This window comes from Pelophylax lessonae (genome assembly GCF_965119305.1).
Source record: "Pelophylax lessonae genome assembly, chromosome: 2".
NCBI classification, from domain to species: domain Eukaryota; kingdom Metazoa; phylum Chordata; class Amphibia; order Anura; family Ranidae; genus Pelophylax; species Pelophylax lessonae.
Genome location: NC_138769.1, coordinates 644,641,464 through 644,661,074, shown reverse-complemented (window position 1 = coordinate 644,661,074; position 19,611 = coordinate 644,641,464). Strand labels below are relative to the sequence as shown.

Genomic DNA, 19,611 nt, shown 5'->3' with positions numbered 1-19,611 from the left:
GAGCAGCCCGGATCCTCCTTTTCTGGGGTGCTCCTGCGTCGCTCCTGGCTCTTCCTCTTCTTCGGGTGCCCCCTCGGAGAGCCGCTTGGGGGAAACCTTGTGGTCAAGCTCCCGAGTCCTGCTGCTGCATCCATTGACACAGGCTGAAAGACTCTGCCCCGCCCCCCCCCCTCCTGTGTCACTGGATTTGATTGACATCAGTGGGAGCCAATGGCTCCTGCTGCTATCAATCTATCCAATGAGGACCCGAGACAGCGGTTTGGAGCTGCTGGGCTCGTGCACGTCGCTGGAATGATCGGGTTCAGGTAAGAAAAAGGGGGGGGGGAGGGGGGGTCTGGGGGGCAGGTGAAGCATAAAAGGTTTTTCACATTAATGCATCAAATGCATTAAGGTAAAAAATGATGAGACTTTACAACTCCTTTAATCTTGTTTAAATAAACTTTATAAAAAAAAAAAAAACTGTTAGCTGATTGGTTTCTATGCAGAGCTGCACCAGATTTTGCACTCTCCAGTTTTAGTAAATCAACCCCATAGTGTTCAGTGATTTCTGTGTCATGGGAACAAAGGTTAGTTGAAAAAAAAAAACATGAAGTGTTACTTTAAAAACATAAACTTTGATTTTAAAATTAAAATGACCCCAAATCCCAAACCATTATGACCCCAAACTATTATTGTTTCATTTAAAGTGTATGCATGGCCCACTTTTTTTGTTTGAATGGAATGGGGATTATAATTAATATTTATTATTATTATACAGGATTTACATAGCCCCAACAGTTTACGCAGCTCTTTACAATATAAAAGGGAGACAGTACAGTTACAATACAATAAAATACAAGGGGGTTAAGAGGGCCCTGCTCAGAAGAGCTTACAATCTGAAAGGTTGGGGCAAGTGGTACAAAAGGTTGTAACTGTGGTGGATGAGCTAATGGAAGGGATAGAAGCTTAGTTGGAGGCGTGATAGGTTTCCTTGAAGAGATGAGTTTTAAGGGATCGCCTGGAGGCAGCCAGAGTAGGAGAAAGCTGAACAGATTGAGGTAGAGAGTTCCAGAGGATAGGAGAGGCACTGGATAAGTCCTGGAGATGAGCATGCCAGGAGGAGACAAGGGTATGGATTAGAACCCCTTTCAGGTTTTTTGCTGTCTGCATTCCTGCTGGGGAGGTCCACCCCTCTATTTTTCCTGGTGATCATTGTCACCGAGCTAGAAAGTGATGGGGAATCCAAAATATATCTGTTGTCACTTAAGCAGGGGGGGGGGGATCTACCAAAGAGATTTGTTTTTCTGTGACGACTGTCTAAATCAGGCTTTCTCTTCACTATGGTGTGATTTTCTTTCACTTCCTATTGCAACTCCGTGATAGGAAGTGAAGGTAAATCTCTCAGATGGGACTTAGAGAGCAAAAAATATATTGATACAGCTAAGCCCTTCTCATCCATACCCACATTAAAAAGAAAAGGTTTTGATGATACCTACATACTAAGCTGTGCTTTTTTAAACCTTTTAGCCATAGCGGAACTCTTGCAGTAATTTTCAGGTCTTAGGGAAACCCTGCTGAAAATTATGATACCCACAACTCACAACTGAGCAGCAAGTTATATAATAAAGAAATATAAAGAAATAAGAGAATACAGAATACTGCACCTGGTGGAGCATTTGACACCCAGGGCAGATCATTTTTAAACACCACCTGTCGTATATGGCAAAATTATTTCCAGTAATAATATTACATGAAATAAACAATGACAGAATGGTGTAATGATGAGAAAAAATGTAGATAGTGAATAGGGAACTCCAAGCAAGCAAAGGGAACCTTGGTTGTGAATAACTGCTCTAAGCTCTCTATAAATTGTAATACTTCCGATCCCTTAGTAACAAGTGGGATAAACTCACTGGCATTTGCTTCGTTTGCAAGACCTTCCTAAAAATAAGGAAATCGTCAACAAGGGGTTTAAGTGACACTGTTGTCACAAAAAAAAAAAAAATGCCCTAAGCAAAAGATGGTAATACTTACTTCTCTGGGGAGTGGCGAATCCTAACTGTAATTTCCCGAGGAGCTACAGCAACTAAAGAACACTCAGTATCCGACACACTTCCAGGAATATCATTTCCTGCTCTGGTTCCATCCACGGGGCCTACATCACTACTGTGTACTCCCATAAGTGTGTCGGATGCTGAAGATTCTTCGACTGTTGTAGCTCTTGAATTGAAATTAGGGCTCACCACCCACCAGGGAGGTAAGTAATATAGTTCTTGCTGATGCCATTATTTGTAGTATTTTTTTTAGTGACAACAGTTTCTCTTTAATTGCATGTTCTTAAGTCAATAAAAACTAGTTTCCTAGTTGTGGATTAAAAGATACACTGCTGACCTGGATTAATTTACACCTCACTGATCTGTCATTCAGGATGTAAATTTCTCATAGCACCTCAGTAATCATGTCCACTTCATTGGTTTACTTCTTGTAATCGGATTCCAGGACATAGTCACTACACACCAGAGTTTATTGATAATTAATTAGGCTAAGGTTTACAGTTACGCTGGATGACTTTCCTTCAGATTTTGGACTCCATGTATTGACCTACTTTACTGTGCGTCTACTCCAAATACAGAGAGAAAAGTTGGCTAATAACGAAGATGTAATGACACCCCGGGAATGAAAGGGGTTACAGTATTTTAGGACATTTCATTCCCAAACACAAAGGCAACTACCGGACACTCCACTCAGCTGAACAAGAAACCCATACGAATAATCCCCCCCCCCCTTAAGTACGAGACGAAGCTCTGTATTGAGGGTCAAGCAGGAATCAGACTGTTTATTGAAAAGGAATACATGCTTTATATACACGTTAGAAGTAATGCAGTCACTACATGAACAATGACCCAAATCCAGCCTCCAACATCACACAATGGTTACATAACGAGCCCCCAATACACATTACTCTGAGAGTCAATACATCCCTTAGCAGACAACAGGTGAGTTCTTTAGCACACTTAACAATAGGTGAATAGAAAGCCACCTCAGACAAGAATAACACAATTTACTTATTCAGACAAAAGCAACATCGTTAGACAGTCGGTCTCCACATTAAACTTCCTGGAATGCCCATATTAGGAGTTGTACTTCCTGGTCAGATACCTCACAATGTACAGGGAATAAAATCTTCATTTTTCAAGAGAGACATCATTCCTGAATATCACTGTCCCATTTGGAGCCATCCAAACCATATCCCCAGTGCCCCCTAGTTTCCTGGTCACCCCACGCCCAAAGTGACTCCCGTCACAGGAGATATTATTAAAGACTGCTAAACAGTCTGTACATGGAGTCAGGGGGGCTTTATCACTCAATGGCTTCCTATGCTTTTAGGGACTCCAGTGGCAGGCTCTTCCTGACAAATTTCCTACTCTGTTACCTGTCGTCATGAAGTATTAGGTCAAAATCAATATGTGAGTACTCCAGCCAAATCTCTACACCAAAGTTCTCTGTGTCCAAATAAGTAGCTGGCAACACTGTCATGTGTTCCCACACCCCTAGAAATGTCTATTTAATTTAGTGTAGCACTGCCCAATTTTACAAAGGAATGATCACCAATAAAATAACTCAAAATACTAACCAATATATTGTCACAATAACCAATTGCATGAAAATAAATATTTTAGGTAAATATCCTATGTGCTCGAAAATAAATACAATATTATTTGGTTATGTTTTATAATATAATTAGCCTATATTTGAGTGCATATATGTTCTTTCTTTCCCAAAACCTTGATAGCCAAATATAGTCCATTAATTGAGTCTAACATATAATTGCACTGCTCCACAATGAATCGCTTTACTATTCAATTTTAAGTGTCATATGTGCATTCCCCTGAAAGTGCACTATACACTCACCACCAAATATTGACCAATATATCTAACAGGTCAATGACAGCCTTCCCCTTAACGAGGTGATAAACCTCGGTAACCTCCTCTCCACTCCCTGGACGGACAGCTGTCTCCAAAGCATCAATGATATACTCTCAGGATCAGCTTTTTTCCCTTTAGAATTGAGGGCTCTGAAATCCACCTTCTTCCAAGCCACCATTTAATGCTATCAAAATAAATGCAATAACAACATAGTGCTTTCTGTAAAAGAACCATACCCTTTTTAAAATGCACACTTAAATGTGCACTATAATAGTGCACAGCAATAAAAAGCTCTGTTTTCCCTTTTAAAAAGGGACCTCACCAGGAAGGCACCTCACTTCCTGAAACACCAGGAAGACGTCACCAGCTCCACCTTACACGTTACATCAAGGTCACACTCCTTCAATGTGGTAAAACAGGTTCGAAGGGGTGGTCCCCCATGGGTGGATATCAGGCTGAAGCCATTTGATATATTTCTGACTGTGGTGTACATTATTAGAGTGCAGGAATGCACTATTTTGCTGTGGTCTCCATAATAAATGTGGCCCGTGCAAACAGGTTAGTTAAATGTTCACCTCTCCTGCTGCCTGTGATGGCAGATACCAATGTAATGAAGAAAATTTGCTGCCCAAGACCCTTCAGAATTAAACTCTGGGAGTGTTCTGGTGCCCCACTACACTATGTGGTTCCCATTGCTGGCTCCTTTATCATTATTGTACCTTGTAGTGATGTAAATGTTGGTGGGAGGAATCTCTGAGAACAACAGGGGAGCAGGACATCCACACGCCAAGAAGTGTTGAAATCAGAAGATACTTTTTTTAAAACGATGTATTGCGCCTGACCTGACACTTTGCTCTACTTTGACCCCCCTCCCCTCTTTTCTTTCTTCCCTTGACAATTGTTGTTTTGTATTAGACAACACTACATGGACCTCAAAGCACTGTAATACCAAATGTATGTTTCTGTAACTTATTGCTGCACTTTTAGATGCCACTGGAATCAGAATATCACGCATTATCACCCCTTTTTTTTTTAAATCTGTGACTTTTAAATTTTTCCTTAAATAAAAATTTTGAATGAGAAAAACTATGCAAGGGAGAATCACCTTTTCTCCATATTGTGAGGTACCGACATTTTTCTGAATCAAATAAACCAAAGGAAAGGACCGCAATGAAAATTTGTAGGTACCTTACTTACACAACATTAACATAAATTACATATAAAATATTAAAAAAAAAAAAAAAATATAAAAAAAAAAAAAAAAAAAACCTATCAGCGCAAACCCAATATATGTGATAAAATAACTCAACCTCAATTCACTGTGCATAAATCAGGTGTGTGAAAGTATATAAGTGGTATCCGGCAGCATACACCAATCATGTTTCACAAATCACAATAAACTATAAATCCTACCAAAATGTGATGCGCCAGAAATATAATAAAAAAGTGATGACTTTAAATACAATAAATCATATCCAGGTCATAAGGCACATAGCAATGTGTGTGCTTCCAATAAAGTGATATGAAGAGTGTCCCCGTATCCAATTGAAGAAAATCCAGTGATGAAAACAAGTTGTAAACACCAATTAGTGAATCCCTCCACCAGGTGAATTAGCCTCTCACCTTCCTAAAGGACCCAAACGGGCCAGCAATCACATGTATCATGGATCAGACGAGCGTAATGCTCCTTTGACTTCCTCGGTAGGGGAACAGTGGGGCATAATTCCTTCCACTGATACCAACAATAGGGCACTTTACCTTCCCCTGACACTGACTTTGGGGTATTATTCCTCCTACTGACACCAGTGTTGGGGCACTATACATCCCATGGGCACCAACATTGAGGCATTATTCCTCCCAATGACATCAATAATAGAATACGATGGGGTTGATATACTAAAACTGGAGAGAGCAAAATCTGTTTCAGCTCTGCATAGAAACCAATCAACTTCCATTTTTTTTTGTCAAAGCTTAATTGAACGAGCTGAAGTTAGAAGCTGATTGACTGACATTCACAGCTGTACCAGATTTTGCACTCTCCAGTTTTAGTAAATCAACTCTATTGCTTTCCAATGACACCAACAGTTGGGCATAATTACTTCCACTGACACTAATAATATGCCATTAGTCCTCCCATGGACACCAACAATGGAGCACTATTTTTCCCATGACACCCACCAAGGAGAGTAAGCTGACCCTTTGTTTACAAAGTTTGGAGACCCCTGTTCTATATAAAAATAACTAATAAATAAATTAAAGTAGCTTGCTGACACTACCAAATTGTCACATTTACCTTAAAGTATAACTAAAGGCAAAAATATGTTTTTCATAGTTTTGGATAGAGTGGAGAGGGATTAGAATACTTGTCATTTTTTTTTTGCTGTTTGTACCCCTGTTAAGAAGATTCACCCTCTCTATTTGCCCTGCTTACCATTAGCATTGAACGTCAAAGTAAAAAAAAACCCCAAGTTTTGGGTTGTCTCCAGAAAAGTAATAGAAGGGACATTTTCCTATGGGGACACTAGTTCTGGTGACTTGGGTGTCCCCAAGGAATCCCCCTATTTAAAGGTATTTCCTCTCGCTTCCTGTTTGGCTATGGGAAAGGAAGTGAAAGGAAATCTCGGCAATAGGACACAGATGGGGAAAAAAAAAAATCTGACAGGGGTTATAACTCTCCCTTTCTCTTTCCAAAATGAAAAAAAAAGTTTTGCCTATAGTTCTACTCTAAACCTATAACCAAAAGCGAGTGCCGCACTACCCTTTTAAAAATCAACAATCAATTGCCAACTAATATCAATATATAAATATTATATTAATATTATTATTATTATAATTAAAAAAACAAATCAAAATACAGTGTCACAATATGATACAATAACCATAATATAATTTATAGAACATCACATATCAGTGCTTACAATCAATGTGCAATAAATATTCATATATACAAAAATTTGAACACAATCACGCAAAACACAATGATGAAATAACCAATAATAGTGAATAAGTCCTAATCCAATAATGTGATCAGTGCAGTCTAAATTTCACACTCAAAGGTGTTTAGTCTTTACTAGTGTTGAGCGAACACGGACTGTATTATTCGTGTTCGTACCGAATAATTGGATTTTTTGTACCCGAACACGGACACGGACACTTTACTGTATGTTCGGGTAAAAATCCGTGTTCGGTCGTTTTATTTCCGGGTTTTGCATGCTTTGGCGCTCTTTTCATGGCGGGCTTTCAACAGCCAATCAACAATCGTTTAACTGGTGTGCCTTAAGCCATCCCAGCCATGCCTGCAAATGTCTCAGTAGCTGTGATTGGCCGTCTGAAGCATGTGACCAAGTCTTTATAAGTTCGAGGCAGCCGCAGCGGCGTCATTATGCTGCTTAGATTCAGGGACAGAGCACACATCAACGTGCTGGCTGCTGATTAGGGAAAGATAGGCAGGAAAAAACCATTTGTGTCCGGATAGAATTGAGGGACAGGTCGGAGTGTTTAGGCAGGGCGAGTTGTAGGCATTTTAGGGATAGAGTCTGCTGAATTATATAGGGTCAGTGTCTTCTACAAACTACAATCGATATTGCTGTGTGGGGGGTGGGGTCTGCACTCAATCCTGATCTACGATCTCTTCTCAATCCTGTTAGGGACAGAGTCTGCTGAATTTTAGGGAAACTGTGTTCTACAAACTACAATCGATATTGCTGTGTGGTGTGGGATTGGAGATAGGCAGGTGTCAGTGATCCACATCCATTTTTCTGTGTGTGAGCTGCAGTGAACACAATCTTTTTGGGCTGCAGTGAACACAATCTTTTTGGGCTGCAGTGAACACAATCTTTTTGGGCTGCAGTGAACACAATCTTTTTGGGCTGCAGTGAACACAATCTTTTTGGGGTGCAGTGAACAAAATCTTTTTGGGGTGCAGTGAACACAATCCTTTTTGGTGTGCAGTGAACACAATCTTTGTGGGGTGCAGTGAACAAAATCCTTTGTGGGGTGCAGTGAACACAATCTTTTTGGGGTGCAGTGAACAAAATCCTTTTTGGGGTGCAGTGAACAACATCCTTTTTGGGGTGCAGTGAACACAATCTTTTTGGGGTGCAGTGAACAAAATCCTTTGTGGGGTGCAGTGAACACAATCTTTTTGGGGTGCAGTGAACACAATCTTTTTGGGGTGGAGTGAACAACATCCTTTTTGGGGTGCAGTGAACAAAATCCTTTTTGGGGTGCAGTGAACAAAATCATTTTTGGGGTGCAGTGAACACAATCTTTTTGGGGTGCAGTGAACACAATCTTTGTGGGGTGCAGTGAACACAATCTTTTTGGGGTGGAGTGAACAACATCCTTTTTGGGGTGCAGTGAACAACATCCTTTTTGGGGTGCAGTGAACACAATCTTTTTGGGGTGCAGTGAACACAATCTTTGTGGGGTACAGTGAACAGAATCTTTGTGGGGTGCAGTGAACACAATCTTTGGGGGGTACAGTGAACACAATCTTTGTGAGGTGCAGTGAACACAATCTTTGTGGGGTGCAGTGAACACAATCATTGTGGGGTGCAGTGAACTCAATCTTTGTGGGGTACAGTGAACACAATCTCATACTGAAGGTTTGAGGGTGCTGCCTGTTCCATACTCCCCCTACTCCTCATCTAGCCTTTTAGGGGTACAAACAATAGTAATTGGGGCCTAGTGTGGTTGTGTACGTGTGATATACATACACTTTTTTGGGATCATATTTTCTATTCCGCTATTTAATCAAAAACCTTTGGGGATCAGTTAAATTGGGGGATAGTCTGTGTTGGTACGTGTGAGAGAGATCCACCTTTCCAAGTTGTTGGGGTTCATCTCATACTTCTGAAGGTTTGAGGGTGCTGCCTGTTCCATACTCCCCCTACTCCTAGCCTTTTAGGGGTACAAACAATAGTAATTGGGGCCTAGTGTGGTTGTGTACGTGTGATATACATACACTTTTTTGGGATCATATTTTCTATTCCGCTATTTAATCAAAAACCTTTGGGGATCAGTTAAATTGGGGGATAGTCTGTGTTGGTACGTGTGAGAGAGATCCACCTTTCCAAGTTGTTGAGGTTCATCTCATACTTCTGAAGGTTTGAGGGTGCTGCCTGTTCCATACTCCCCCTACTCCTAGCCTTTTAGGGGTACAAACAATAGTAATTGGGGCCTAGTGTGGTTGTGTACGTGTGATATACATACACTTTTTTGGGATCATATTTTCTATTCCGCTATTTAATCAAAAACCTCTGGGGATCAGTTAAATTGGGGGATAGTCTGTGTTGGTACGTGTGAGAGAGATCCACCTTTCCAAGTTGTTGGGGTTCATCTCATACTTCTGAAGGTTTGAGGGTGCTGCCTGTTCCATACTCCCCCTACTCCTAGCCTTTTAGGGGTACAAACAATAGTAATTGGGGCCTAGTGTGGTTGTGTACGTGTGATATACATACACTTTTTTGGGATCATATTTTCTATTCCGCTATTTAATCAAAAACCTTTGGGGATCAGTTAAATTGGGGGATAGTCTGTGTTGGTACGTGTGAGAGAGATCCACCTTTCCAAGTTGTTGGGGTTCATCTCATACTTCTGAAGGTTTGAGGGTGCTGCCTGTTCCATACTCCCCCTACTCCTAGCCTTTTAGGGGTACAAACAATAGTAATTGGGGCCTAGTGTGGTTGTGTACGTGTGATATACATACACTTTTTTGGGATCATATTTTCTATTCCGCTATTTAATCAAAAACCTTTGGGGATCAGTTAAATTGGGGGATAGTCTGTGTTGGTACGTGTGAGAGAGATCCACCTTTCCAAGTTGTTGGGGTTCATCTCATACTTCTGAAGGTTTGAGGGTGCTGCCTGTTCCATACTCCCCCTACTCCTAGCCTTTTAGGGGTACAAACAATAGTAATTGGGGCCTAGTGTGGTTGTGTACGTGTGATATACATACACTTTTTTGGGATCATATTTTCTATTCCGCTATTTAATCAAAAACCTTTGGGGATCAGTTAAATTGGGGGATAGTCTGTGTTGGTACGTGTGAGAGAGATCCACCTTTCCAAGTTGTTGGGGTTCATCTCATACTTCTGAAGGTTTGAGGGTGCTGCCTGTTCCATACTCCCCCTACTCCTCATCTAGCCTTTTAGGGGTACAAACAATAGTAATTGGGGCCCAGTGTGGTTGTGTACGTGTGATATACATACACTTTTTTGGGATCATATTTTCTATTCCGCTATTTAATCAAAAACCTTTGGGGATCAGTTAAATTGGGGGATAGTCTGTGTCGGTACGTGTGAGAGAGATCCACCTTTCCAAGTTGTTGGGGTTCATCTCATACTTCTGAAGGTTTGAGGGTGCTGCCTGTTCCATACCCCCCCTACTCCTCATCTAGCCTTTTAGGGGTACAAACAATAGTAATTGGGGCCTAGTGTGGTTGTGTACGTGCGAGATACATACACTTTTTTTGATCATATTTCCTATTCCGCTATTCAATAAAAACCTTTGAGGATCAATTGAATTGCGGGATAGTCTGTGTCGGTACGTGTGAGAGAGATCCACCTTTCCAAGTTGTTGGGGTTCATCTCATACTTCTGAAGGTTTGAGGGTGCTGCCTGTTCCATACCCCCCCTACTCCTCATCTAGCCTTTTAGGGGTACAAACAATAGTAATTGGGGCCTAGTGTGGTTGTGTACGTGCGAGATACATACACTTTTTTTGATCATATTTCCTATTCCGCTATTCAATAAAAACCTTTGAGGATCAATTGAATTGCGGGATAGTCTGTGTCGGTACGTGTGAGAGAGATCCACCTTTCCAAGTTGTTGGGGTTCATCTCATACTTCTGAAGGTTTGAGGGTGCTGCCTGTTCCATACTCCCCCTACTCCTCATCTAGCCTTTTAGGGGTACAAACAATAGTAATTGGGGCCCAGTGTGGTTGTGTACGTGTGATATACATACACTTTTTTTGGATCATATTTTCTATTCCGCTATTTAATTTAACTGGGCCTCCATGCGAGACCTGTGTGCCTTGTTGCGCTGTTTTGAGTACTCCACCAACATGGCCAGTGGCAATGACGCCGTTCTCAGCTTAACTATCCCACTTCCATGCCTCCTTGAAAAAACAATTCGGGCGATGATGGAAGAGGATGTGGCACAGGATGAGGAGGAGGAGGAGGATGAAGAGGTAACATTTCCAAGGCTTTCAGGGCAGTCATTCGCAAGGGGCTCCGAGGGTGGGTTCCTGCACACGCAAACGCCAGGGACGCAATTGTCCAGCAGGGGCACAGTTCTGGAGGATGAGGAGGATGAGGAGGAGGAGGAGCTGGAGGAGGAGATGGAACCATGTTCACAGCAGGGTGGCACCCAGGCCAGCTCATGGCCATCACTGGTGCGTGGCTGGGGGGATACAGAGGACACGGACGATACACCTCCCACAGAGGACAGCCTTTCGTTGCCTCTGGGCAGCCTGGCACACATGAGCGATTACATGCTGCAGTGTCTCCACAACGACCGCCGAGTTGCCCACATTCTAACTTGTGCTGATTACTGGGTGGCCACGCTGCTGGATCCCCGTTACAAGGACAACGTACCGTCCTTAATTCACTCACTGGAGCGCGATCGCAAGATGCGCGAGTACAAGCGCACGCTGGTAGACGCCATGCTGCTGGCATTCCCATCTGACAGCGGGGCCACAGTGGAAGCACAAGGCAGAGGAGGAGGAGGAGGAGGTCGCCAACGCAACCAGGGCACCGCCAGCACCTCAGAAGGCAGGGTTAGCATGGCCGAAATGTGGAAAAGCTTTGTCAGCACGCCACAACAAACAGCAGCACCAGCAGCTCAGATGGAACGTCTTAGCAGGAGGCAGCATTTTACCAACATGGTGGAGCAGTATGTGTGCACACGCCTACATGTAGTGAATGACGGGTCTGCCCCCTTCAACTTCTGGGTCTCCAAATTGGGCACATGGCTTGAGCTTGCCCTTTACGCCTTGGAGGTGCTGGCGTGCCCTGCAGCCAGTGTATTATCTGAACGGGTATTTAGCACGGCTGGGGGCGTTATAACAGACAAGCGCAGCCGCCTGTCCAGAGACAATGTGGACAAGCTCACGTTCATTAAAATGAACCAGGCATGGATCCCACGGGACTTTTCCGTACCTTATGCAGAATAGCAATGGATACCGACCTTACCCACCCATTGTTCCATTTTTGCTCTTTCTCACTCTTTTGGGGTGTACCCTCATTTAAAATTTTTGAAAAGAAGCAGTGTTGGCTACCTCGTCCTCCTCCTCAGGGCCAGATTAATGTAGGGGCTATTGGAGCTGCAGCTCCAGGCCCCTACCTTTTATATAGGCCCCGGGTTGGCCATATTCACTGTTACCGCTCTTCTGTCACTTGTAAACACAGAAGTCTGGCTTCTATGCTCGCTTCCCCAGGCAGCACCCTCAGAACCTCCCCACACAGCGTGAAGGCCGGACAAGGAGGGACAGTTGGCGATGCATGGATGTGTTTATGGGCTTCAGAGACAGCATCCCATGTTGAATTAGGCATGCATGGCTGCACCCTTCCTCCTCTGGGTGCATGGCAAGGCACGGCCCTTAAGGCCCTTCAAAATCCTCAGCACCAAGCCCATGATGCTGTTAATCCGGCCCTGGTCCTCCTCCACCGCCGCTTCCACCTACACCGCCCATAGGTGTGCGCAGCCTATTGCATTAAGGTGTGCACCCCAAAGTTGAAATACACATGCATGTGTTTGCCAGCAGGGAGAGTAATGTATCGGGGCCATGTACCTGTAGGCAAGGAGAAATAGAGCAGAGCAGGTCCCAGGGAGATCTTTCCCATCTCCTCACTGGCAATGCTATGTGCCCTAGGTGATTAGGGTGTGCCCAGGCACACCCAGCACACCCTGTGCGCACGCCTATGTCACCGCTAGGCTTGTGACGGTATCAGATTTTCATGCTGCGATTAATTGATTAAGGTTTTGCCACGGTATACGGTATTATCACGGTATTCTATTATTAAATTTAAATTATTAAATTTCCACCTCACTTCAATTTCATTGCTGAATTTAGGGGCTTTGGTTCACTTATGCACATTATTATATAGTCAGTCAGTACAGACTCTGTGAACCAGGCCTAAAATAGGTCATCAAGCAGTGTCTGGCCTAACTGGTGATAACTGGTTCTGGCGCTCGGCTCCGATCCGATGGCCTGGTCATTAAGAGGGCAAATCCTTGTGGTCAAGAAGTGGTTAAACCTGAAGGAGGTGTTGTTTATAAATTACTTTACTATTGCTTTAGGCCTGGTTCACATGTATGCGGGTTGGTGGTTCACATTTGCACAGGCATAGCAGCCCATTGATTTGAATGGGCTGCTATGCCCTCATTTTCCGCAGAAAAAAGGTGCATGCAGCATTTTTTTAAAATTCAGTGGCCTTGAAATCCATCCTGCTTTTGCACCATGCGACTAACCTGCAGTTCCTGCTCTGGCAAGCTTTCTGCATTTTTTGTATACGTGGGCACGGCATTTAAAAATAAACAGTTTGCGTGTGCAGCAACGGCAGGTAAGTCGCATGGTGCAAAAGAAGGATGGATTTCATGGCCACTGCATTTTTTTAAATTCTGCATGCACCTTTTTTCAGCTGAAAACGCAGGCATAGCAGCTCAAGCCCATTCACATCAATGGGCTGCTATGCCTGTGCAAATGTGGGCCCCCAACCCGCATACATGTGAACCAGGCCTAAAGCAATAGTAAAGTCATTAATTGGTTAAACCTGCAGGAGGACCGGTGTTTTTATCTATTAATGACTTTACTATTGCTTTAGGCCTGGTTCACATGTATGCGGGTTGGGGGCCCACATTTGCACAGGCATAGCAGCCCATTGATGTGAATGGGCTTGAGCTGCTATGCCTGCGTTTTCAGCTGAAAAAAGGTGCATGCAGAATTTAAAAAAATGCAGTGGCCATGAAATCCATCCTTCTTTTGCACCATGCGACTTACCTGCCGTTGCTGCACACGCAAACTGTTTATTTTTAAATGCCGTGCCCACGTATACAAAAAATGCAGAAAGCTTGCCAGAGCAGGAACTGCAGGTTAGTCGCATGGTGCAAAAGCAGGATGGATTTCAAGGCCACTGAATTTAAAAAAAATGCTGCATGCACCTTTTTTCTGCGGAAAATGAGGGCATAGCAGCCCGTTCAAATCAATGGGCTGCTATGCCTGTGCAAATGTGGGCCGCCAACCCGCATACATGTGAACCGCCAACCCGCATACATGTGAACCACCAACCCGCATACATGTGAACCAGGCCTAAAGCAATAGTAAAGTCATTAATAGATAAAAACACCGGTCCTCCTGCAGGTTTAACCACTTCTGGATCGCAAGGATTTGCCCCTTTAAAGACCAGGCCATCGGATCAGAGCGCCAGGACCAGTCATCACCAGGTAGGCCAGACACTGCTTGATGGCTATATAATAATGTAATGTGGGCTGCTAGGCGTGTGTGTGTGTATATATATATTTATTAGAGCTGCACGATTCTGGCCAAAATGAGAATCACGATTTTTTAGCTTGGAATAAAGATCACGATTCTCTCACGATTCTCTGTGTAACAAAAAAAAAAAAAATTGGGATAACTTTACTGTTACGTTTTTTTTTTTTTTTTTTTATTCATTAAAGTCTAATCATTGCGTTTGAAAGACTGCTGCGCAAATACAGTGTGACATAAAATATTACAACAATCGCCATTTTATTCTGTAGGGTCTCTGCTAAAAAAATATATAAAATGTTTGGGGGTTCTAAGTACTTTTCTAGCAAAAAAAAAACTGATTTTAACTTGCAAACAGCAAGTGTCAGAAAAAGATCCAGTCTTTAAGAGGTTAAACTTCCTTTCTCCCTGGCAGAGGGAAGGAAAAGATACAAATGTAATCATTTTTGTTTATAGTTAGGAGACTTAATGCTGAAAGGTGTTAGCTGAGTGAGTGAATGAGTCATCCAGCTCACTGAAATGTATCAATTCACAAGTCAGGCAGACTTGACAGAGAAACTCGGTATTTTAAAAATGCCACAATAACAATACCGTGGCTATGCAATACCGCGATATATCGAATTACCGAAAACCGGCATATGTCTAGTCACCGCCACATCCACCACCACCTCAACCTCCCTCCTACTCCATATGGGCCTCGTCCTTCAGAGATGAAGAAGAACATTGTTTTATTTTTCTGTTTTTTTTTGTTGTTTTAAGTTATTTCCCTATCCACATTTGTTTGCAGAGCACTTGCCATGCTCTTAATTACGTTTTGCTGCCATTTGCAGCACTCTAGCCCTTTCCTTTGGTGTTTTAGAGCCATTTTAGTGCCTTAAAGTTCGGGTCCCCATTGACTTCAATGGGGTTCGGTGTCCGGGAAAAGTTCGGTAAAAGTCCGGGACACGGACCCGGACTTTTTTTTAAAGTTCGGCCGAACCCGTCGAACACGGACATCTAGGTGTTCGCTCAACCCTAGTCTTTACCCATACAACTTCTAGCTGCTCACCTTTACAAGTTGACCTCTAAATAATCATGATGTCTATCTGGCATGAATCCTCACATAAGAAGAAAACTGATAATCAGGTCTCCTTAACAGCGATCCAACTCTAACAGCTCTCCTCGCCAATCGCCACAGCATTTTCAGACCCATAGATAGGAGAAAAAAACTCTCATAGTGCTCACTGAATTATTTTAGCATATAAAAAAAAGTTAAAAACATTTACAAAGTTTGGGTAGAAATTGCAGATATATATATGTGTACTGTCAAGTCCAGAAACATCACAGTACCATGCAGAGAAACCAGTCACAGAACACACTCCTCTGGCTCGCACAGCGTGATGACGTCATCGAGGTCAGGCTCTATTCCTTTATGCGTTTCGTCCACCAGCAGGACTTCTTTTGAAGATGGCAGCCTGATGGCATCAGCACACTTTTAATTTTCCCTTTTCTATATACACACAATTATACACAATAACAAAGTATACATAATTGGGGGTAACTAAGGTTAGGTGGCCCACACCATGGGATTTTTTATAAACATGAGCTTTTATAAAGAGATTTTGATTCTTTAATTATATTTCTTTATGAAGAGATTTGAATAACCTTGAAAAATTCTGTGATTAAGTACTAATAAACCCAGATATATGAGTTGCAATATCAAGTTTTTCACATAGGTGGTATTGTACCTCTAAATTCTAGCATTTTTGGGGTGAGATGCGGGGGAGACTGTTCAACTTCACTACCCAGAGGCATCTAAGAAATCTATATTTTGAACTTCCTTACAGATTAGCATTTAGCTGCAGACAGGCCCAGATGACTTAATAAGCTAAGCACAGCTGTTGAAGGGACTTTAGGGGCAGCAGTAGACATGGCTGTTAACATACGCAGCAATAAATCTGTCTGAAACTGACCATAAATTTCATTTTACTAGCGAACGGCTTTGTTCCGTGTAATACAAGGTGATTATAAGGCAAGTGAGTAGCGGATCCACTTGCTGCAGAGCTAAAGTACACCTGTCATAAGAGAATTATGCAATCTGCCATTGCTGGACTGTTCGTTCCTTGGCTTTCATGTTAAAGCTTCAGTCTAACTGCCTTCTGTGTCACTGACCCAGGAAGGAAAAGAGATGACACCATGCTGGTTTCAAGTTTGTGACTGAAAAGTCCTAAAGCCAGACCTTGCCAGGCAACTAGCATTAGTGGCCCACAGGAATACTTTAAAGCTGGACTCCAAGCAAATGCAGTGTAAATACCCAAATTTGACTTGGTATCAGCCCTTTGCAGCTCCTATACAGTAGAGATTAGCTGGAGAGAGGGGAAAGAACTGGTTGACAGGTTTGCCGCAATGCTCATATGCTAACAAGGAACACGCTGGTAGAAGGAAAGAGCAGGGTTAAGTTGACCTTACATGGATCAAAATTTGTCCAGTTCAGCAGGGACCGGCAAATTTTGATCCATATATAGGCACTGTGGTTTTACAGATGTCGGTCTACTGATAAGCAATGGAGACAGGGCGCTTTACATTTTTTAAAATGTTTTAAAATTTTATTATTTATTTTGTTTACATTTTTTACATTGTACACTATTTTTTTTTTTATCAACTTTATTGATATTATAAGGGATGAACAACATCCCTTGTGATAGCATGGGCCATGACAGGCCCTCTTTTGGGAGATCTGGGGTTTATTAGAGCCCAGATATATCCTCTTGCCTCCAAAGCATGAGATCAGTTTGATCACATACTTTCACAAGCCAGTAACGGCTTGTTTACATGAGACTGAATTCCTTGTTGCTTCTGGTTTCTGATGTTACACAGTGGGAGAAACCACATCAGTTCCTCTTACTGTGTCTGGGGAAGCCAATGACGCTGCTTGCATCCTTATTGGCCTCCCAGGTCAGGCGACCCCCTTCCGCAGTCGGTAAAAGTGATCCAGCAGTTCTATAGCCACTCAGATCACTTTTACAATGAAGGGAAACGTCTGATGCTGAATGCTGAAAAAAACGATACCATGATCCCTGTATAACTACTTCAACTGATGGAACCAAAGGACAAAAGTGGGTGGGATGGGTTAAAATCCAAAGTAATCTAGCTAATCAAGATTTTCATGTCATTCTGTTATACGACTTCTATGAAATGTTACCGCTTGTTTCAGTCTCACTCCGTGACATACGCTGGCATTTCTGTAGGTTGATGTTTTTTAACCCTTGTGACAATGTATATCTTAAGAATCCTTGTCGGCCTTGGCATCTACAGAGCTCGGAGCCAAGGATTTCCAGAGTTAGAGTAGCATGCTTTGCCATAGTTGTTAACATTTTCTTTTCTAGCTGAAAAAAAACAAAAAAAAACTGTCTCTCACATTCGGCTATCATCCATATACTAGGTGAATACATTGCACTACAGTTCAGCAACTCACAGAAATTATTGCATTAGGGCCCCTCCGCACTGCAAGGGTAATTGAATATTTTACCTTGTAGATAATGAATAAGGTGATATACATACCTTATTCCTCATTCCAACAGGCTTTCTCCTCTTCATAGGGCCGTTCCTCCAAGACACTTCTCTTTGCTGCTCGATTGGACGCAGCTCTCATGACATTATATCACACGCGGCAGGACCAGCCGACCTGCATTGTATGTTAGGTCGCCAAGTTCCCACACACAACCTAGGTTGTTGGACAACAGAGGAGAGCTCTGGCTGCCAGGGAGTGAGAAATAGTACAATTATGTTATCTTTTTCAATATTCTCTAGGCAAAACTGTTGACGCTTGCAGTCGACAATGGAGGGGGGTAGGGGTGGGGATGGGGGACACTGCAAATGTAAAGTTTTGATATTACACAGCATTTGATTTTCACACCCACTCCCACTAAAGCAAATCCAAATGTTCACACGCCTGTAAATTAAAAGTAAATAAGGAAACAAGATAACAAACTTTCACAACTATTTTATTCATGTAAAAATGTGTCAAAATCCCTAAAGTGGACCTGAACTCAAAGAGATTTGTTATATTATATCTTTGAATATCAGTCCATCAGGTATGAAATTTGCAAACCTACATTGGTCTAAGCTGGACCAATGTAACTATTCAATTAAAATCATGACTGCTGAGAAGCATAGGCTCATTTATGAACAGCTAATAAACCAATACCTTGTCCCCCAAAAAGACACAGAAGCTGATTAAGTTGGAAATAGGGCAAGGCCACAGCTTTATTGAACTTTGCAAAAGTAACAACTTTCCAAATGTACTAAACAACAGTGCCAGTCATGGTTATACTGTGAGCACCCCACAATGCCAGTCACAGTTCTACCGTGAGCACCCATAAAACATAAACTTACATAGTTTAAGAGGCCTGTCCTTACCATCAGTGCCAGACAGACATTAGACTGACCCCAGAATTTAACTTGAGGGCATAGCCCATAAAGCAACATCAATTGCTGGCAAGGTCAAAACCGCCAATAAAGCTGTGACAAAACATCACAACGGTGATGCCATGCTTCCAGCAGTCAAGGCTCCCTTTTCCTAAAGGAGGTTCAAGGGGCCTTCATAATTGGAGTTTAGCTTACAGGTAAGCCTGTTGCTAGGCTATCTACAAAGCTGTTAATAAGCTTTAAAACAAACCCTCACCCACTCATATAGCTGCAGCCACTGTGGAGTAAGTCATATTCAAAATATACAAGAGAAGGTGTAAAGTAATTCAAATCCAGTCTCTGCGGTATGATCTATGCTTCTACCTAGTTTACATAAGAGATTAGAATGCTGTACTCGAGTATATGCAGGTGCTTGTCTAAGCATTAATACAGTGTAGGGCATATAGAAAAAATAGAAAATGCTACACAGAATTTACATTGTATTGGAATATGTACCCGCACACAGGAATGATTGAAATGCTCTAGTGCAAATTGTTAGTATAAATTAATGTGATTTAGCTGCTTCTGATTATAGAAGCATGAGCCCCACAAATGATATGATATGATTTAAGTGTCAGCACTGCTACTATAGAGTTGATAGAAAGTGCTAGTGCTACATAAATATACAAAATTATAATAAATCTCTTAAATCTAATCAGACAAATTATACAGTACAAAAAATAAATGTCTTTAGTGCTTAAAAGTGACAGTTCTTCTGCTGCTTGCAAAGTGCCGGTGCTTGAAATATATTTGACGGTGAATCACTTCGT

The 19,611-nt window shown here is 42.3% G+C and overlaps 1 protein-coding gene across 2 annotated transcripts in view; it reads left to right on the top strand.

Annotated features, from left to right (window-relative positions):
- Window positions 1-19,611, top strand: part of DCLK1 (doublecortin like kinase 1) — a 518,012-nt gene that overhangs the window by 76,127 nt on the left and 422,274 nt on the right. The window lies entirely within an intron of this gene.